Below are 23,225 nucleotides of genomic sequence, written 5' to 3'. Positions count from 1 at the left end.
GGTCACGTGATTTATCTGTGTGCACACAGCTGTTGGAGGTGGAGCCAAGATTAAATACACATTCCCAGAAATCTTTCCTAGGCCCCATTCTGAGAAAAATGCAGAACTCATTCCTGGATGAAATTGGACACCTTATCCAGAACATTCCCAGTGATGGACACTTCAGAGGAAGTGACTTTCCCAAGGCCCTGTGGTTAGCTAATAGAAGCAGTGGGAACATGGTTCTCCGGGCTGGGCAGTAAGAATTACCTTTAGCTTCCACTATTCCTTAGGAATGTTTGAATGGCATTGAGATCCTTTCATTAGTGCATACCCCCTGTTTCCTTTGAGTCCCATTCGAATTTGCAATGTAGTTTCCCAACCAATCACCATCCTGTATCCACTTAACTCAGCTTCTCCCCTTCTGACCTCTTCCTTTTCAGTCAAAACCAATTTTATGGCCATGACCCCTGTGTTTTATGAAACCCAGAGTAAAGTAAAAAAGGAAAGAGGGGAGGGGAGGTGAAAAGGAAAGAAGAGGAAAGAAAGAATCAATCTCTCTGCCAAAAATGTGGCTTTTGGAGAAGCTAGACTAGAGACAGGAAGATTGGCTTCGTAGGTATTGTTTTAATCCGTGCAAGAAGAGACGTCAGCCTGGCCTTCATCAGTGGCATAGGTGGAAACTACAGAGCTTAATACCTCATGGGATGAAGGAATACAGATGCTTAGGTGCTGCTACTCGAACTGTGGCTCTTGGATCAGCATCCACAGGTCTTACCTGGTAGCTTGGTAGAGATGTAAACTCTTGGGTCCAGCCCAGACCTCCTGAATCTGAAGCTGCATTTCACAATACTAAGGTTAGAGAAGCACAGTGCTGGGATGACTCTCAAGGCTCTGATTTGGGTAAGTTGATGGAAGGTGGTGTCATCTGCAAGACAGGGACAGGTTTGAGATAGGAGGGTGGGTTGGAGGAACAAGCATGGCCAGCATCGGAATGAGAGTACAACATGGCAGGAAACGCTTCATGAGCTGAGGACGATAGGAATATGAAGCTTAGTGGAATTACCGATCCACATTTTCACCTGGAACGCTGATATCACATGTGTGCCTGTCTTTATATTTATAGCAATAACCTGGTGAATGGTGTGATGCTCCCATCCTTCACCAGCAGTCTTTGTTAAGAGTTTCCAGAATAACAGCTCCCCCTGGTGGAGGGTGGCCTGAGTGAGAAGGAGGCCCAGGTGAGAATGGCAAAGCCCAACGTTAAGAAGTATTCAGGCTTTAGCAGAGCTAGGCCAAAGTGAAGGTTTGAGGACCCACTGGTTCTGAATGTCACAGTTGAGTTCTCAGGTTAGTAACTTGGTGCCCTGACTGCACTAGAGAAGCAAGGTTATTGTTTTGTTTTGTTTTGTTTTTCTGAATACTTGAGATCCTATCATCCATACAACTGTATTAATTTGAAACATGTTCTTTCCAAAAACCAAGTAAGGCATGGGTGCCTGGGTAGCTCAGTCAGTTAAGTGTCAGACTCTTGATTTGGGCACAGGTCCTGGTCTCAGGGTTGTGAGACCAAACCCCGTGTCGAGCTGCGTGCTAGGTATGGAGCCTGCTTAAGATTCTCTCTCTCTCCCTCTCACTCTGTCCCTCCTCTCTCTCTCTCTCTCTCTCTCTCAAAAACAAAACAGAAACAAAAAACAAGTAAAACAATTCAGCACTAGCTAACTTTCCTATCTTTCTATTTTCTATTTTTATTTTTGTTTTTCTTTTTGGTCACCTTTCTGGGAGATTTTCTAAACTTCAAGTATGTTTTTATATTTTAGCATCCATAATTTTTAAAAATTCTCAAGATCTTCTTTTTTGCCCTGCTTTTTCTTTTTCATAGTATTTGTTTCCCCTGCCACAAATGTACACTTTCTTCTTCATCTGAGGGTGTGACACTTTTCATCTTAAAGGTTTTTTGTTTATTTGCCTTGCTTTTTTTCTATTTCCATCACTTGATCTCTCTACTCTGGGTTCCTTTTCTCTATATATCTGTTCAACTCCTCTCCCCCCTCCTCTTTTCCCTTTCATCTAAGAATGTTTCTTCAAGTATCACTTAGTTTTCGGGGCGCCTGGGTGGCTCAGTGGGTTAAAGCCTCTGCCTTCGGCTTAGGTCACGATCCCAGGTTTCTGGGATCGAGCCCTGCGTCGGGCTCTCTGCTCAGCAGGGAGCCTGCTCCCCTGTCTGCTTCTCTGCCTACTTGTGATCTCTGTCTGTCAAATAAATAAAATCTTTAAAAAAATTTTTTTTAAAGTATCATTTAGTTTTCATCGAAGAGAGGCATTAAGAAGTAGTGGCATTACTTACCTGCAAATGTCTCCTCTCCTGGTCTCTCTTAAGGATTTTGGTTTAAGAAAAGATATCTGTAGTTTATCTTATGAAGTTTCAGGAAATAGAGGAGAGATATGTTTATGGTCCTGTGAAAATTAGAAGTTCTGGACTTTAACATTTAAAAAAGCAAATGTAGAGAAGACATGGAAACAAATGAGACTTACTGACCAAAGCAGGGATGAGAAGAGTGTGACCACTCTTACCTTGGGGCTAGTAAAATCCCACTTAGGATGTAATTATCTATGACTGTCTGTTACAAATCAGATTTATATTTTAAACCTGTTTGCACATGTTTGTATAGTTTTTATTGTGAAATTAAAAGTCACAGTTCTGACAGATATTTAAGGAATCCTGGCATTTTGGCAGCACAGTTTCAAAAGAGGGATAGGAGAAGTCGGAATCCAAATTCAGGCATTACCAACTTCAAGAGGGTTTCGGGCTACCATTTCCATCTGGAGGACTTGACATGAGTGGGTGGGACACTGCATTGTGAGACATTCAGCAAAGAGTATTATCCATAGTCTGCAGACCAGGAATTAGGCCTCTCATCACCAGGTTCTAAACCAAAAGCAGGTCACTGCCAAGCCCTTCAGGCTGGGACCAAAGGAGGAAGGCACAAGACACAAATAATAGACTGAGGTTTGGGGAAATTGGCTAGAGGAACCTAGTGCTGTAGGCTGGGACGCCATCGATTGGGTGTGGGCCAAATTGAGGTGGGGACATTGGAGGGGTTTTCTTCCTCTAATACTTCCTCAATTCCAACCTCTCCCCAGAGTTCTTCTCTTACCAGGTGGTATCAGTTTTTTCACTTCCATCAAGGGCAGGGATTGGGGGGCTAAGTATGACATGTTTTTAGTTCCTTTCCTGAATCTTTCAGGTACAAGACCTCAGTGCTTCTGGTTCGGAGGGTCCAAAGATATGAAGACTTTTATAATTGAGTAGATGGGGTGCTAGAAATGAGCTCTCAAAATATGAGGACCTTTGAGACATGTAAAGAAATCATCCCCCCCCCCAAAAAAAGAGAGAGAGATTATCACAGGTCGATATTAAGGAAAATACAACTCTAATCACACAGGTAAAGCTCTAGTTTACTCATCTCATTGTATCACCAGCCAATTGAAATCATCTGACGCTTTCAAATGATTGTTGGGCTTGAGTCAGAGACTAATTACCTTGTGATGTAAAATCTGAAAGGAGTTTCTGGATCTCCAAAAAGCTAACATCCAGTCTTTCCAAAACATCCTAATGTCTTCCATGGCTCTCTACCTGATGCCTCTGCCACGTCCGGCATTTTAACTACTCACATCCCACACTTGATAGTTTAAATTGGCTTCCTGTTCAGGTTGTCCCCATACAAAATTTCACTCAGGGAATTTTATTCCAGTAAATTAGTGGGGCTTTTTTAATATTTAGATTTTTTTTTCAAGTTGTGCAAATAAGTCAGGAGTGAACCTGACGTAAAGCATGTGGCATCATGGCCATTTGTTTTAGAGAGAGAGAGAACACAAGAGCACGAATGGTAGGGGAAGGGCAGAGGGACAGGGAGAGAGAGAATCTTAAGCAGGCTCCACGCTCAGTGCAGAGCTGGATGCGGGGCTGGATCTCACAACCTGGAGATCATGACCTGAGCCGAAATCAAGAGTCAGACCCTTAACTGACTGAGCCACCCTGGCACCCCAGCAGGATGACCATTTAAACACCATACACTGTAGAAGGCATGATCCAATGCAGGCTCAATCAAGAGTATCACATACTGCCCCAAGAGGAGACTTTGGTCCTGGGGATGGAGGGAAACAGCGGGGACAGGGCTTAATAAAGATCCTCTCTCCATGACACCATAGTTACTCCAGAGCAGCAAGCCCTGCTTGTGAGTTTATTTTAAAGGGGAAAAAAATCAATATAATCAAGGAAAGTGGTAACATATTATGCCCCTGGTAAAAAGCCAATTGCTTTGAATCTGGTCTCTACTCAAAGGATATCCTGCAAATCATGATTATTACCATGTATTGGCTGTGTGCTGAGCACTTTATATTTGCCATTTATAATCCTCAAATCACACCAGAGTGTATGGACCACACATTATTCCTTTTCTATCAATGAAAGTAAAAATTTATTAAAAGCTAGGTAAACTGCCCAAGGGCATCTGCATAGTAAGCAGTAGAGTCAAAATTTGACTGCAGATTCTCTCTCCAGAGGTTAATTTCTACCCATGGGCCTCATTGCCTCTTTGAAGGATAACGTGATGGCAGTTAATTATATGAGCAACATTCCACCAGCAACTCTTCTCCCAAAGACACTGAGCCTTTGCTTTCCTTTTAACTTATTACTGCTCATTTATATCAATATCGAACCCTCCTATTCAAATCAGGACAACTAAGAGTGCTGCCCAAAAGTATTAGGAGTTTTGCTATTACTTGTCTGAAATGGGGGAAAAAAAAAAAAGAAAGAAAGAAAGAAAGAAAGAGAGAAAATCCCATCTAAGTCAGTACTAACTTTGTTGCCTTCCAATCAAATTGAGTTAGAGTTTTCTCCCTATGAACACGTTGGGAGGAAGTGTGGTGTAGAAAATAGAATCGGACAGTTCTGACACCTAATCCTAGCCAGGCCGATTACTACCTAACCTGGCCTTGGGCAAATCACTGAACTCCTCTGAGTTTTTGTTTCCTCATCTGTAAAAATATTATAATAATACCTTCAATCTCAAAGTGATGATGTCATGAGGATCAATGCATTTACTAGGTAAAGGACTTAGAAGAGGAAATGGTACATGTTAACATGCATAATTAATTGATATTATTCAGTAAACTGAGTTTTTTAATTCTCCTTTTTACCAGGCAAAGGAAAAATGATCTTTTACCATTAGTGGGCCTCAGTGTATGTATGTTGACACTTCCGTTGAATTTTTGAAGGTCTTGAAAAGTACCCTACATTTACGCAAAGCTAAATTCAATGTTAGCAAATTGTGCCTTTCCACGATTTGCGATATCCTGCAGTAACCCTGTAACAGAGGCCAAAATAATAACATATTGTCAGTATGACATATGCTCAAAGTACTGAAGACTGTATTGTGCTAAAACCTTTCAATTCTCTGTCTTCTACTTAAACCCAACGGCTTTCAATCTCACAGGTATTTGCTGCTGCCTACTTGCCACGTGAAAAGTCTCAGGCTATATATTTTGAAGAACACAGTGGTGAACAAGATGGGGGGAGGGGTGTCCCTATTCTCAAGAAGCTGGAAATTTAGAGAGAGAAGAATGTCAGGCTTGTATGATAAATTACAGACATGATGTCCAAGGTAGTAGAGCTGTGTATCGACAGAAGCTCTAGGATCACAGAAAGGACATAGATTTGCTCCAAAGGAAGATGATCATAAATTCTTTTATAGCTTGGCTTGTGTTGGGTTTTGGCCTTGAAAACTGGGTGGAGATTAGCCAGGCCGGGTATTTAAGAAACAATTAGAATAGGGCTGATATTTGGTACAAGGTGGTAAGCTTATAGTCACAACCAATTCGGATTTATTTGCCTGGCTGTTATAGTTAGGTGATACCCCCTTCAATTTTAAATAGCTCAAATAGCATATCTGAGGTGCAGAAAACCAGTCTTTATTCATGGTTACCTCTCCAGTAGCTAGGCACACAGTGAACACTTGGAAGGAATGCCTGTAGCTAGGAGTGTGCTTCAGCAACCTTGAGAGTCCTTGATAACCAGCATCTAAGGTGTCTATGTGAACTAGAGAGTGTTGAAACACTGGCAAGATTAATTGGCACCAGATCACAGAGATACTCCAATTCCACCCCCAAAAGTTTTTAGTTTATTTAATAGCATAGGGTAATGTTGAAGTGGTATTTGACTTCAAGAAGTTTACTCTGGAAACTATGAGAGGGTAAATAGGTACAGCATCATGATTTTGGGGAGCAGACAACAAGTAGCCTATAGTAGGCCATTCCCACTTCCTAGGACAGAAATAACGAGAGGACCAATGACAACATGGGAATAGAAAGAAGGCATGAGACGCAGTACAGAAATATTCTCTTCAGGATTCAGTACCAGAATTAAGGGCCTGAAGCCATCAATGCCATCGATCTATCATTACGACCATTAATTGTTGTGGTTATTAGCAAGCAAATACCCTTCCAATTTGGTGAATATCCATCCCCAAATAAGTATAATACAGAGCGTAATTTCCACCCTGGAAGATAAAGGGGCAAGCACTCTCTTTCCTCACTCGCTGGCACCTAGGACATGATCATGTTACCTAATTTGGGACAATCCAGGATTTTGAAAACGCCAGACCTTTTGTCACGGCAACTGTGGGACCGAGCCAGTTCAATGAGAGGTATCTAGTTGTCAACAGTGGTGCCGTAAAAAGAGCTGCATGATGCAGCCTTGACTGTGATCCCAGCCACCTCACTCCCTTTGGTTACTGCTCATTTTCCAAAATTGGTTCTCCAGAACTCTCTTTGATTCCAAAAGCTCACAAATATATTTGCAAACCTTTTTATTTATTTATTTATTTTATTTTTTAAAAAAATTTAAAACTTTTTTTTTAACTTAAGGTCGCCAAAATTGTTTCTGGTGGTTTCCACCAGTTGTTTTTGATGGTTTCCACCACAGTCTGTGGTCTGCCATCCCAATAAGGCAGCCCACACCGTCCTGCCCTCAGTCAAACTCTGCGTGCTACATCTGCAAGCTCGTGGGTAGGCCAGCTACTTCTCCAGAGCAGCCAACGTCAGCGAGGCAAGAAGCATCATCATCATATAATTAATGAAACGTCAATTTATATATTTACCTTAGTCAATTTTCATTTTCCAATCGGAGTTTACTAATTGTGAAAATTAATGAGGGAAACCTTATGGTGTCTGGAAGCCAGAAGGGGGAGCTCTCGTGCCGTACCACTTGAGATCAATCACAGGAAAAACTGTCAATCACAGACCCCACCAGCAGAATCCTCAACAGGATAAAATGATCAAGACAGGCCCAACAAGGCAAAATGTACATTGTATCTCCTACAAGAAATCGACTACCTCAGTACCTCCGCCAATGAGAAACCATCATTACCCTGAACTCTCACTTTTTTCCAATGAACTTTTGTTCAAAATAACCCTTCCCAATTTCCTTCTCCTTCTCCATAACATTTCTCCCCTTTGTTTGCTGGACTTGCCTGTAGTTTTGCAGTAGGTTGTATGTTCCGAATTGCAATTCTCTGGTATTTCAAGTAAACCCATTTTTGCTGGTAAATAGTTTTGTTTTGTTTTAAGATTCACATAACTCAAAGGAATTTCCCAAAGGAGGATTACCTAAATTGTTCATTCAACAAACATTGATTGTGTTCTTACTATGGACTAAATTGCTTAGGTCCTGTGAGTAAAAAAGTCAAATAAGATATCATCTCTTCCTTTCAGGAGCTCAGAACCTCCATAAGGACCTTGGATGTGAGTAGATAACAGTGGGACCCTCTCCAGGTGCCAAGATAGTGATACCCTCAGAGAATTGAGAATGTCACAAGACAGCTAACCTTTTCACAGGGTCTAGAAGGATGAGTCAGAAATTTTCAGATGTTAGTACACTTATTATGATGAACACTGAGTAATGTATAGAATTATTGAATCATTATATAATGTACCCAAAAATTATATAATACTCTATGTTAACTCAACTGGAATTAAACAATTTTTTCAGATATATAAGAAGTAATATAAATATTCATAAATTTAAGAAACTACTTTAGAAGAGATAACCTTTGAGTCATACATGGCCAACCACTCACTATTTGCTCATTGATTTAAAATTTCAGTTTCCTGACTTCTAAGTTGGTGATTTCTGGAGGAATTCTTCATTTAATGAGGATTCAATGAGAAAGCAAAGAGGAGGTACCCAAGATGATGGAGACATTCACCAAATATTAGTTCCTTTCCTTTGTTATTGATACGCTTATTTTAAGAACATTTTTCACCAGGGTAGTTCTGCCAGATTCATGAAACCCACTGATGTTAAAGAAAATATTTTCCCATTAAATCATTTTAATTCATTACCTTAAAATATTAAAAAGTGATTGTTTATATAGGAGAACACACAGTGGCACTAGTAACTGAAAAATTATTGAAGTTGCTTAGTTTAAGAGGAGGACAAGAAAATGCTGGAAAGGTCCTTCTCACAGTGACCAAAGGCAGAAATGGCATGTCATCTACACTCTGGGATTTAGTTCTTATACATTTCAACCATCTGGTTCTTTCTCTTAATTGATATTTTCTGTTTGACCCAACATTGTCATTGTACCTTCCTTTGCTCTTTAATCACAGTTTCCATTCCTTCTTTGAGCATATTTACAATGGCTATTTTGAAGTCTTTGTTAAATTCAACATCTGGTTGCTCCCCAAAGTACTTTCAGTTTCTTGTTCTTTTTCCAGTGCATGGGTCATACACTCCTGTTTCTTTGCATGTCTTGTGATATTTTGCTGGAAAATGGTTGGTTTTGATAATATGTTGTAGTCATTCTGGGTACTTCTTCCCACCTCCATCCCCCCCACTCCCCTCCCTCCAACCTTAACTTCCAGGGCTTGCTATTATTATTTGTTTGTGTATTTGTTTAGTGACTGGATGGAGTGTTTTAGTAGAGTCTATTTCTCCCACAGTGTGAAGTGTCTGCTGATGCTCCCATTGGTGGGGTCCGGTGCAGAGGGTGCTGCCTTGGATAAGCCAGTAGTCACCCTGAGAGCATAGTGATACTCTCTTTGGCTGTCTCTTTCCCTGACCACAACCAGCAGTTAAGAGCAACTGATCGGTGGCCAAGTGCTCCATCGTTTGCAACACTGTCTTAGGCTGTACAAACTAATACCATCAAATTTAGGCTCCTTTGAAAAGACAGTTACTAAAGTCAATGTTTTAGATTTGTTCCGACCGCCAGAAGGATTCTAGTTCTCTCTGGCAAACTACCTCTCCCACAATTGAATCTGTATTTCCAATGAATCTACCGATCTCCTTCCAATTACCTTTCAGCACAACCTCCAATTGTTTTTGAGAGCACCCTAAGGTTTGCATTGTCTCTACACCCTACTGCACATGAAGTTCATACCTTTGTGAAGAGATTAGGAGATCTCTGTTTTAAAGCCTGCTTTATTCCCAGGGCAACATCCTGGACTCTGGAGCTTGATGCCTCTGCTTTAGGAACTGAACCAAGGAAGAAGGAAGAGGCCTCTTGTCTCAGGCTGTCTCAGTCCACCTCAGCCTGAATCTCCTGGCATGGAACCTTGGCCCTGCAAGCCAAGGCAGGGGATCCCAACATTCTCGGGGTGCTGTGCCCAGGTAGAGCCTGCAGCCTAGCCTCCCTCTCACCTGTGCGGACTGGCAGATGAGGAACCCCCACCTCTTGGGTAAACTCTCCCCGAACTTAGTCTCAGCAACAAAGAGCTGGAGGGTAGGGTGAGAAACACGGAAGGCCTTCCCCTCCCAGTAAGATAGGCCTGGAATGGGAACAGACGTGTAGAGGGAACCCTGTGTTTTCTTTCTCTGCCCCAGTCTGGAGTGAAGCTTTGTCCTGCTGAACCAGAAGGCAAAGAGGAAATTGTCTTAGTCCAAATAGCACAGACTTGAACTGTTCTTAATGAAATTTGGTAGATTTTCTTAAACAGGCATTTCTGTTCTTCCTTTTTTTAAATTTTTTTTAAATTTATTTATTTGTTAGAGAGAGAGAGAGAGCGAGCGAGCACAGGCAGACAGAGTGGTAGGCAGAGGCAGAGGGAGAAGCAGGCTCCCCGCCAAGCAAGGAGCCCCATGTGGGACTAGATCCCAGGATGCTGGGATCATGACCTGAGCTGAAGGCAGCCGCTTAACCAACTGAGCCTCCCAGGCGTCACTTAAACAGGCATTTCTTCATGTACTATATACCCTTGTCATTTCTATCATTTCTGGAGACTTTAAATGTTAATATACTTTTTAATTTAAAAAATTATTCATTTAATTGATTATTATTAATCTGTGCCCCCCACCCCGCCCGCCCCCGGCGGGTCTACTGAGTTCTTCTCAGCTCCTTAGCTGTCATGGTGGCAAATGAATGTCCTTTAATCTAATACTTTGTAAATTCAGCTTGGCCTGATATTAAGACTGAGATCTCTGTTTCCCAATTTCATTTCGTATTAACTTTCTTCCTCTTTTGCCCAATTTTTTTGTAATTCTGTTTTAGATCTGTCTTGTATATTCTGAAGATTGGTGAATTTTGTTTCTTGATTGTAATATATGATCTTTTATTTTTTAAATTTCTATTTTATATTGGGGCACCTGGGTGGCTCTCTGCTCAGCAGGGAGCCTGCTTCCCTTCCTCTCTCTCTGCCTGCCTCTCTACCTACTTGTGATCTCTCTCTGTCAAATAAATAAATAAAATCTTAAAAAAAAAAAAAGATGAAATCATCCCTCAGAGATGTTAAGTACCCATGTGCTCAAGGTCACACAGCTCATAATAGGCACAGTAGTTACTCAATCCCTGATAGTGTTGTCCCAAAGTCTGTGCTCTTAATAAATTCAAATATTAGCTCTCTCCTCCACTCCCACCAAGATATGAAATTAGTTAAGCACAGCAGAGAAGTTTTGACTCAATGGAGATACTTTATACATTTACTTTTAATTTTTAAAAAATATCCCACAACATAATATTAGAGCATACCTAAAATGGATTAGGTAAAATATTCAGATAAAAATAAAACACGAACTCTGTTTGGACTAATTAAATGTTTGTGTCATCCATATGGGACATTCTGTGAAAAATACACTTAGATTCTTACTTTAGTCGTGGCAAACAAATTAACATCTGTTATCCCAACCAGGTAGTTTAGCCAGCAATGATGCTTCCAGGGAATAAGTTCTGGAAGGTTTTTAAAAACATATTTATTTTGGAGGCTTCAGAGAAGTAGAATGAGCATCTGGCAGCACCTTGCAAGGTTCCTCCTTTTCCCTTTCCACTCCCATCAAATAATTCTCTTTCAAAGAATCATAAAGATGATATAAAAAGAAATGTTAAAATATGGAAAAGTCAAAGGAGACCAAGGGTTATAGCTCTACAAGTAGTAAAATCACATGCATGTGATTTCGTTGTCCTAGAACTAACTTGGACAATTCTATTATTTATTTTAACCAGTACTAGACAAGGTCATTGGGAGATACATCCCAAATCCTTTACAGAAGTCATTGGACTAAGAAGATAAAGCAATTATTTCTTGAGACACTGAAGGGGCCACTATGTCTCTCATGAAGTTCTTCTTCAGTTGGGTTAGATGTCAGTGGTATCATGGTCAATAAGCACTAGAAACTAAATTGCATGAGGACAGGGGGTATGCTTTGGGGAAGGAACACAAGGAAATGTAAGGGGCACCAGGAAACTTTTGGGTGTGATGGATAGGTAAACTATCTTTGAAAGAGGACTTCAACAACCTCCATTTTGACCTAGGACTGTACTCTCTAACTGATTAAGTTCTTCTTTCCAGCTTGTGTCTTAACTCAGGCAAGAAAAAGACACAGTGGGCAAAGCGTCCCATAATGGTAACCAAATCTATCTGCTTAAGCAATAAGGACTGCTCCAATATTAGCAAGATCTACCCCAAGACAATGATCTTTCTGTCCGCCTGCATGGCCCACCAACATGTATTTCACATGTTCCTCATATGAATTTAGAAGTATTTTCTGCACTTGGGAGACAATCTTTTGAGACATTAGTCCACTGTCTTCCTAGGGTTGACCTCATTGAAGTAAATTCCTTTCTTGTTTCACCTCCACTCATCTCTCTGCCTTTGGATTTCGTTAGCTGTGAGTGGATGAATCTGGTCTGTGTGGGGACCCTTGTGGCCTGGGAGCAACTGGGCTTTTCGCCCTGGTTACAGCTTGTCTATAGAGATTGTTTCTTGGTATATACACATAACAAAATTTGCCAAATTATATCCTTTAGATATGGGCCATTTGTGCTATGTCATTTATACCTCAATAAAAATGCTAAGTTTTTTGTTTGTTTGTTTGTTTGTTTGTTTTTTTAAGGAAGATGATCTTAGTGATTTCTAAGCAGGTTCTGGAGGGAATGATACAGGATTTTGGCAAATTCTGGGGCTTTTCCCAGGGGGCCTGGGAGGACTCTCTCCACATGGGCCTCAGGAGAGAAAACAACCTTTCTACCACAGATATGTGATGAGCACTAGGTGTGGTGCCAGGCTTTGAAAATAAAATAGAAATTTATTTAATTTTTTTAAGAGTTTATTTATTTTTTTGACAGACAGAGATCACAAGTAGGCACAGAGGCAGGCAGAGAGAGAGAGAGAGGAGGAAGCAGGCTCCCTGCTGAGCAGAGAGCCCGATGTGGGGCTCGATCTTAGGACCCTGAGATCATGACCTGAGCCGAAGGCAGAGGCTTTAACCCACTGAGCCACCCAGGTGCCCCCATCTTTATTTTATTTTTAAAGGTTTCTTTATTTATTTTAAGAGAGAGAGTGGGCAGAGGGGCAGAGGGAAGGACTCTCAAGCAGACTCCCTGCTGAGTGAGGAGCCCCACACAGGGCTTAGTCCCACGACTCTGAGATCATGACCTGAGCTGAAACCAAGAGTCAGATGCTTAACCAACTGAGCCACCTATGTGCCCCAGGATGATTTCATCTTTAAAATGGAGATGATAATATCTACCTCATAGGATAATAGTGAAAATTCAGTGTGGCAATATACATATAACGCTTATAACGATGCCAGGACAATAGTAAGTTCTAGTTATGATTATTCTGTAGTGAAAATAATGCTATGTGAAATGAATCTTTTCCTTGATGTCATGATTCCCAAAGCAAGCCAAGTGGGTCATAGATTTGAATTTGAAATTTGGCCTTGAAAATATGGATGTTCAAATATGTTTTTATAGTTTACATTATTCTTGAATATTTTTTATCATGTTACGATTTATTTATTTGCCAGAGAGAGAGCAGGGGGAGGGGCAGAGGGAGAAGGGGAGGGAGAGAACCTCAAGCAGACTTCCCACTGAGCTCCGAGCCCTAAGGCTCAGTCCCACGACCCTGAGATTGTGACCTAAGCTGAAATTAAGAGTCATATGCTTAACTGGTTGAACCACCCAGGTCCCCCCCCACCTTTTTTTGTTTTGTCTTGTTTTTGTCATTTTAACACAAAATAATAGCTCTAAAAACATTAGGCAGCAAAGGTTGAAAATAGCTCAAGATTATTTAGGGGGAACTCTGTCCAGGACTGTTGAGTGAGAAAAACACACATTCATTGTTTCACCTTTCTTCAGAACACTTGTTACTCAAGTAAACTCAGCTTTGTAGTCAGAAGCTTTTGTTGCAGGTGGATCTGGCTATTTTTCCTTTATCTCTTTTCCTAGTGCACACATGTAAAGGGCATTCTGTAATCATCTGTTAACTGAAATGGAAAACTACTTCCCCTACCATGTTTCTATGCTCCTTGATTCCTAGTACCCTTGAACCCAATGTGGCCATGAGTGAGGAGGTGAGAGGGGAGGGGCAATGATAAAGGATGTGGGGGACAGTCGTGAGCATGAACATGAGCTTTGTACTTCCTGTGATGATCATGCTCTGGAAATGGTCCCCTAGTTCCTGAGGAGAAGTGCCTCTAAAAGGCCCTGGTAGGCTATAACACAAGTACTCACTAACCTTTGTGTTCTCTCCTTTTCTCTTTGGTCTCAGCTATATTATATCTCCTTAGCTCTCTTTGGGCTAGCAGCAGTCATGTGATGAGTCCTGGCCAATGTCATGTGAGTGGAGGCGTGAGTGCCACTTCTAGTCCTCAGCCATAAAGTAACGGGGTCTCCTCATACTCATCTTATTTTTCCCATCTACTGACTGAATGAGCAGATTTCCAGGACCCTGATGGGAGACACATATGGAAAAAACCTAGATCCCTTCAGTAACTAAGTAGATATCTGATCTCTTTTAAATAATGCCATGGCCATGTTGTGGCTATAAAGGGCAAGTCCACTGCTAGATAAAATTATGAAGGCAAATATTTTTTTTCTCTGATTCTCTATTCCTCTTTCAACACCCTCCTCCCTTTGATGATAATAATTAACATTTATGGAGTGCTTAACATATATCAGACATTATACTAATTTCTATACTAATTATAGGTGCTGTCTCATTGAATCTCCCTATCAACCCTGTGCAGTGCAATCTGTTATTAATCTCATTTCACAGTTGAGGAAATAAAGCACAGAGAGGGGAAAGCTACATATCCCTAGGAGACAATGGAATTAACATTAAATGCTGGGGGAACTGGGTGGCTCAGTAGGTTAAGTATCTGTCTTCGGCTCAGGTCATGATCCCGGGGTCCTGGGATCGAGCCCCATTTCTGGCAACCTGCTCAGTTGGAAGCCTGCTTCCCCCACTCCTCCTACTGCCCCCCCTGCTTGTGCTCTCTCACTGTGTCAAATAAATAAACAAAATCTTTAAAAAGAAAAAAGGATTTAACTCTGAACATTCATACCTAATCACTAAACTGTAAAATTTCCAACTACATTCTAGCTGTCCTGTCCAGTTTCCTCAGCTACACAGAACCCTTTACAGAAGTTTTCCCAGGGGATTTACCAAACACATACATTTTCTCCTTTTTTTGCCTTTCAAAACACCTTATTCTAAGTTCCATCTCTCCAGATATGTATTATGCCAAGGAAGTAATATATTGCTTAAAATTTTATTATTAAATACTCACTATATTAAAGAATCAGTATTAACTGTAATGAGCATAGGAAAATGTAAAGGATTTGGTCTTTGATGTCAAAGGGATTTTGGTTTCTTTATCAGCCAGCCACCCTTTATCAGCTGCACTGGAATCCAGAGTGTTAGAAATTCCCAGGTGGGGTTTGGAGTGTCTTTGGCCCATTATTCTGATATGTAATGTAAGTCATACCAAAGATAGTAGAGACATGTGTCTACCTAGACTGCAAAGGCGGAGGGTTAGTAGCAGACAAAGTGTCAGGAACACACATGATGAAGTAAATGAGAATTAGAAAGCAGGAGGTGGGGGAACAAGAACATGGGGGCAGAGATAGGTGGGTCTGTCATAATTGCAGAAATGAATCCCTAAAGGTGCTGTTATTTTTACCATCCCATATCTGATGGATCTGGGATCACTTCCAGGGGCTCCAACAGGCTGAAGCGTGAGAAGATGTCACATTATCATATAACTTGTGCACAGAGAACATTAATAAATGGTGTGGGGGAGTTCAGATAATGCAGTGTGAGGGATAACTCTTTCTGGCTGGAGGACCCCTGGAAAGATTGTATGAAGGAGGTCACTGCAATGTTGGGTTTTCCTGAATGCACAGGCTTTGGAATGCAGATATCGGAGACAGGGCAAAGGAAGCACCTTAGAGGCAGAGGAACCTGCATAAGCAAAGGCACGGAGGTATCCAAGTTCAAGATGTGCTGGAGAAACAGCAAGCTGTTAAATTTTCAGGACAGCCTAAGTTGCACAAGGGGTAGGGAGCATGGAGAGATAAAGGTGGGGGAGAAGCCACACAGAGGAAGAGCTCCTAGGTACCTGAGACCTTGAGGCTAGGTGATATGGAGTGATAGTGGAGCCTATCTGAGCAGAATTCCCACCTGAGAGAATTTAGGGAAAGTAGAAAAAGGACCAAGGACAGAAGAAAGCTTTGGAAGAAACTCCAGCATGCCAGAAAAAAGACCTAGAAAGGCTCTGAAGCAGCAGAACGAAAAGACAGCAAAGGAAATTTTCAGGAAGTAGTGGGGTGGGAAGAAGATGAATTGCAAAGTTCTGACTGGCACACCCTCACTAAGCCGTCAGTCATCGCCTATCAGGGGACTGGAGCTGTGCCATCCCTGTGGGCTGGAGATAGAAGATTATAAACCAGACTTCTTACATGAAGCTTCTTTTAAGGCAAGAGAGATTAACAAGTAAGTGAGGAGGAGGATGTGGAGGTTATAATTCTCCAGGGAAGCACTTAGATGCTCCAAGGAGTAACATGAGAGAGAGTGAGCAGATGAGTTTTGAATCTAGGGACACTTAAGCAGGTCTCCAATAGGGAGAATAAAGGAATGATGAGAAAAAGCTTAACATGCAGGAGGAGGCTAGGAGAAAAACAATCAATGGAAGGAGAAGTGGGGATGGTAGGAGGAGAGAATGGTGTGTTAATCTAGAAATTCCTTTGATGGAGCATAAAAATGAGGGAAGCCAAAATCAGATGACTGGACTTAATAAATCTGGACGTCAGGTTCTCTTCAAAGAAAGAGGGGGTGAGGATGGGGACCCAAGAGAGTGGAAAGTTTTGGCATGAGATCTATGAAGGATGTCTACAAAGACTGTACTACATTTTAATCCATCAATCATAAAGTGCTTATAAGAGCATCTAGTCTATGCCCAGTGGAATATTAGATATTACATTTTCACTTTCCAAAGTGCTGGTGGTTACTACCAACTTGGCAAAAATCAGCAGAAGTTAAAAAATGTGTTCTCTATTCCATCATAGAAGTCACTAATAAAAATAAGAAGTGATTTTGGATTTAGGTCCTTAAGGCACTCCAATTGCTTTCTCTTTCCAGTTTGAGGCCAAAGCACTGACAGCTCCATTTGAACATTTTTAAGTCAACATTATTTATAGCACTATTTCACTGTAACCTATATTTTGTTTGCCTGGCTATGAGTCTGCCTTAGCTTTTTATCACAGCTTTCTAAGAATCATGTGTGGCTTTGCACTTAATAAATTACCATCTCATAAAAAAGATAAAGTTATGGGTGTGGAGGGTTACAGAAAGTACCATTTTAACTTGAAGTTCAAAGAATTTGTGGATCAATGATTAACTCAAAATGTGGCAATGAAAGAAAACTGAGAAATGGGCCAGTAATTGACAAGGACAAAAGCATCAAGACAGAGGAAATGCATGTAGAGAAAAGCACTTTGACACCTTCAAGGAAGGAATTCAATACAGCAGACTCCTGTCCATACTCCTCTGGTTTCCATTCAGCCTTCCCTCTGCCAATGTAAGCTGATGTCTTTTTGAGAAAGCCTGAGGTTTCCTCTGAATTCCAGAGCATTATTGACTAAAGCACAGGACAGGCCATAAGTGCCATAAATTAATGCTGTAGGAGATCCTTCAACCAATAATGGATGGACCTTGGCACTTAAATATTCTAGATTCCTCATCCCCCAGATGGGACAAATCAGATGCACAGTCTACCCACCTCTCAGAGGGCCCCAGCAGGAGCCTCAGTTGTCCATAGCACTAACCTGTTCCTCAACAAGTATTCCTTTCTTTCCCTTTCTTATTTCCTTCTTCCCTACTCATTTTCCACATTTGCTTCCCCTAAATAATGCCTTGCACTCAAATCCTTGCTTCTGGTAGAATTGAGCCTAACACAGAGAAAACAAATTCCTCTGCAGAAGAAGGAAAAAAGTAAAATCCCTCAACATAGCCTTTATCTTCCCTATAAACCTGGACCCTGTCCAGTAAAACCACCAACTATCTACCCAATTCCCCAAAATAGAAACCTAAAAATTATCTTTGACAATTCCGCCTCCTCCCATCTTGTATTCAAATCATCAAGTTTTGTAGGTTCACCTCGTAAATCTCTCTCAAATCCACTTTTCTCCTTCTCAGTGTACATAGCCCAAGGCCTGGATACCTCATTTCCCACTCTGACTTTTATACCAGCTTCCTAACTGGTCTACATCCTCCAATCTGTGGTCTTCCTCCAATCCATTCTCCACTCACATTGAACTTCTCAAACCCAAGTCTGATTTTCCACATCTTGCATACTGCTTATAACTCTTTCAATAGCTACGATAGACTGAATGTTTGTAACCCCCAAGTTCATATGGGAAATCCTGCCTGTGGTGCTAATATTTGGAGGTGAGGCCTTTTAGAGGTGATTATGTCATGAGGATGGAATCCTCATGAATGGGATTACTGCCCTTATAAAAGAGACCCCAGAGAATCCTTCACCCCTTCTACCATATGAGGACATAGTGAGAAGACAGAGGTCTGTTTTTATTAATAAGTGGGTTCTCACTAGACACCATGTCTGCCAGTCCCTTGGTCTTGGTCTTCCTAATTTCTAGAACTATGAGAAATAAATTTCTGTTGTTTTTAAGCCTCCCAGTTTATGGTATTGTATTATAGCAGCCCAAGCTGACTAGGGTAATGGCTTTTCACCTCTCTTGCATTGTAGCCCACACTCCTGCAAGATTTTACATGATCTGGAATCTCCCACATCTCTCACATCTCCAGTCTCACCTTAAACCACATTCCTCTCACTTTCAGCTTTCCACGCATTGAGCCTTCCCTCTTTTCAAGTTTTTATTTGAATTCCAGTTGGTTAACATACAGTGTTATATTAGTTTCAGGTGTGCAATATAGTGATTCAACAGTTCTATACATTACTCAGTGCTCATCATGACAGGTGCATCCTTAATCCCCATCACCTATTTCCCCCCTCCCACCATCCAGCTTGTCTTTCATTCAACCCTCCAAATATCTTGCTTCCTTGCACTGTGGAATGTTTGTAATTATGGTTTTGTCTTCCTAGAAGAATCCTTCTCTCCAATCTTCTCCACACCTAGCCCCTTGCCTAGTTAATGCCTAACCTTCTTCAGATCTCAGATCCAGAGTCACTTACTCTGAAACAATCTCAAACATGCCCTATTATGTTCAAAATCTCTATTATAAGCTGTTCTAGAACTAAGTAACTCAATGTACACTTTTCCCTATTTTAGTTTTTATATTTATACCACTGGTTGTTTGATGAGAGTTAGTCTTGTCTACACGATATCCTCTATAATGCCAAGGATTGGGTCCTTTTTGGATCACTTTTCTATTTCTAGTTCTTAGCACAATAATGTGTACCTAATAACTGCTCAATTTGCAGAATGAATGAAGGAGGAGGTGAGTCAAGAATGTATGTGTCATAACTTTGCATGTATCATTGTTTTTCAGGGGAATAAGGAGCACAGCTTTTGAAGGAGCAGAAAAGGATACATAAGAAGGAATCTTGAGTTAAACTTCCACGTAGGAAAGAATTGTCTTTTCGCCCTAATAACAGGAAAATTACAGAACAGGAACATATAGTGAGTCAAATCTGCTTGTGCCTCTGACTTTCCCTAGCAAAGTGATAACAAGATAAAAATAAAGCAGATTATTTACTGCTGAGCATGGTGAATATAGCAAATTAGAAGCCTGAGGGGGTATAGGATGTTGCGAGATGATCATTCTTGTATGGATCACTAAAGCATTCTCAAGCCATCTTACTTTCTCTTTCCACCTTCCAGAGAAGGCTCCTCAGCATAAAGTTGCCTTAAATGTATGTTTTAAGAGTTGCTCTATATTAACAGGAGAACATTCTGTTGAACTTGGAGGAATTTTTCTGGGAAGAACTAGAGAAATTAAAAGCATCTCCAGAGGTTTCATAATATTGAATGACCTAGTAGGGATTCTTCATCTCTATAGGGTGGATGAAAGACCAGGGAGAACCTGTTGTGGAGAAGAAAGATTCTGGTTGGGGGTGGGGGGTGGTCCAGAGAGATGAAACCATGGAGGGAACCAGCAAAAAAGTATGAATGAGGTATACCACCTAATGCCCACCTCAATGGACCCTGGAGGGACTGATCAGTGACCTGATGAGAAAAACTGTTTTTCACCAAGCTTCAGCCTCTGTGGGTTTTGTTTTTGTTTTTGTTTTTGTGAACATCTAATAGTGTCTTTGTTTTGAATGCCATTATTCCATGCCTTTCTGTCCTTGAAATCTGGGGACAAACCCAAGGAGCTACATGAATCTTCACAATTTTGTCGAATAAAGAGTAAAACCAAATATGGCCCTTGTACAGCATGGGAAGGGAGTTTGAAAAGAAAGGTTAAGGGTCTTGGTGAAGCGAATGGGGATCTGAAATGGACATAGCTTCTTGGGAGAGGGGGACTTATAGTAGATAAAGACGTTCCTTCTGTAAGACTTGGAGAGCACTAATTTGGAGACCTCAGGAAAACCACAGGAGGCTGAAACCTATTTGGTAAGTCTAGAATGTCAGGTGAAGACAGAAGTCAAGAAAATAGGAACAAAGTGACTGATATTAAAATGATGAAGACAAAAGCAGATGATAACAAGAGATCTAGTGAAGGAAAAAAAATATTAACAGGGTCCTGAAGACCAATGTAAATCTAGATCCGGGGTCCATGCTGATGAAGATTTGGAAAAGGAGATAATCACAAATAGGTGAAACCAATTTAATTTAACATATGATTTAATAACACATATTAATATGTTATTAACATATATGAGTACATGAAGACTAACATACAACTGAGAAAGTTTATTTGCTTTATTTGGCATAATTCACTTAAGCAAAATGATTATTGCCTCTCATGAACATACATTTATTTCCAAGTTGTCTACAAAGGAGCCTTTGTATTGTGCATTGCGTATATGTATATTGTGTATTTGAATTGCTCCAGAACCTTTCAGATACCAAAATCATGCTGCCTAGTCTCTCCTTATTTTCCAAATTTAAAAAGGAAAGCACTGAGAATATTTAAGAAACTTTCTCTTCTGGAGTGGAGAATGCACGACCATAACAAATCTGGAGCTAAACCATAAGAAAAAAAAAAATGATCTTCCACGTCTCCAGTACTGTTTTTCTTACAAAGAACACCACTGGTGGGTTATGAGAGAGACAGAAAACAGCTCGTTGTCATGTGGTAGAACTCCATCTGCTGTCCTTTAGCGAACGTCCAGATGGATTCCATTTCTGGTCTCTGGAAAGGCGAGGCCGATCAATATAAAAAAGCTGCCTTTGATTATCCATCACAAATCACCCAAGGAGAGTCACAATTTTTTGGTTTCTACCCATCATTCTTGTCAAGAGGCTCATGGTTTTATTTTTACCCATGAGATCTGCTCCTGAATTTATGAACGATAGCAATGCCAACCGTCTGTTTTTCCGGGGTTTTTTTTCTTACGGTGACCAGGAAGTCTGGCTTGAAAATGTCTCTCCTCTTCCTTGTCACTGTCTTTCACTCAGTTTTCTGAGGGGCGATGTATACTTTCAGGAAGGATGGGGCTTTAAAAGGCTTATCATATTACTACAGCTTAAAGAGTACTCCACATTCAGGAGTCAAATAAATGGCTTGAATTGGAATACCACTCTGATGAGACATGAGACCTATTGAAGCAGATTCATGTTTGAGAATTTCCCCCCATATACTCATTGTACTTATGTCGTCACCTTCTCACACAGGTTAAGTTATATGACCATCTCCATAATGTTGCTGGCATCAAAAAGAAAGGACTCCATGTAGGATCCCAGCACACACACACACACACACACACACACACACACTCCTTGGAATAGGTCCATGCTATTTGCATACTATATTTCGATTGAACTTATATATTTTTTAAGTTGACAAGATTTTGACCTAAGTATGAATTCAGGAGTCTAAGGAAAACAATGGTGTCCTCTTAAGTCTAAATAATCACTAGGTTAAGCTAAAACTTTCTGCTAGAAGTTACTTTTGTTTTAAATTTTTAAAAATCCACATCTCCTATTTTTGAATTCATGAGGGGGAGAGTGAGAGTTGTCCTGAAAATCTCTTTCCCCACTTCTTCAGTAGTAAAGCTTCCATTTCAGTTGGGCATGTGGCCACTTGGAATAAAGATCCTTTTACCAGCCTCCCTTGCAACTAGATCTGGTCATATGGCCAAGTTCTTGGCAATGGCATATAAGCAGAGGTAGGATGTACAACTTCTGGGAAGTACACTGCGTCTCTTCTATAAACCTTCTGCCTTTCTTTAGGCAGCAGTAAGAGACTGGAGGGGCTGGAGTGCCAGTTTCCAGGGTAGACAGTAAGATAACCTTAGGAATAGAAGCCATGGCCAGCACAGCAGGAAGATAACAACAGCTCGGGTCTTGGGGCATCACTTTAACCCTGCGTTGGCTGACTTCTTGAATCAGACATCTTGCATATGAGGGCAACATAAATTGCTATTCTTATATCATTATTTTGGGCTCTTATTCATAGCCTAGTGTCTATATACATATTTTAGAAAAATTGGATAGTGTCCTACTAATCAGAGCTTCTAGCAGATGTCATTTCCAACTAAGATCCAAGTACTGATATGTATATCGCAATGGACATTTTTAAGAAAAAGCACTATGTCATCGAGATCTTCTTTCATGAAGACAAGACGAAAAGACAATGAAATTTTGTGCAGTTATTTTATCCTGTATGATTTATTTTCTTTTTCAAGTTCCTCTTTGGTATTCCACCTAGTGAAATCGAACTTACATAACTCAGCACCAACAAATCTGACTTCCAGCTCTCAGCACCTGTGATTGCTTGCAGAGTGCTTGATCTGGCAACAGAAACTGCTCTTCATGAGGTTGTGTGTTGGGGGAGTTAACACACAGATCCCCAACTCAGGAGAGCCCTGACCCAATGCCGAAAGGACACCATTTATAAATATCCCAGTTGCTTTGCCCTACCAGGTGGATTAACTCAAAGGCATTTGTTCTACACTGGTTCCTAGAGTTCCCCACCAAGATTTAGATCCAGTTATCCAGAGTGGTAAACTAGCTTGATAGCATAGGCTTTATTGGCTACCTGCTTTTCTTTGCCTCAACCCTCCACTCTTCTACTAATGTTTTCTGGATTCACATCCTAAATGTACGATTGCACATACATCCTCATTTCAGGGTCTGCTTTTCGGGGATTGGAACCAAGACAGAATATTTGTATATTGTGTGAGTGGCAGTAAAAACATTTATGGCCAGGGAATGATATAAACAGGGACATGACATGATTGCCAAGTAGGCCTAGAGTATCTTTCCTCTTTCTTTATATTTCAGTCCTCGTGATAGAACAGAGCAAGACTTTAATACACC

The sequence above is a fragment of the Martes martes genome (genome assembly GCF_963455335.1).
Source record: "Martes martes genome assembly, chromosome: 9".
NCBI lineage: Eukaryota > Metazoa > Chordata > Mammalia > Carnivora > Mustelidae > Martes > Martes martes.
This window is presented reverse-complemented; position numbering follows the sequence as displayed.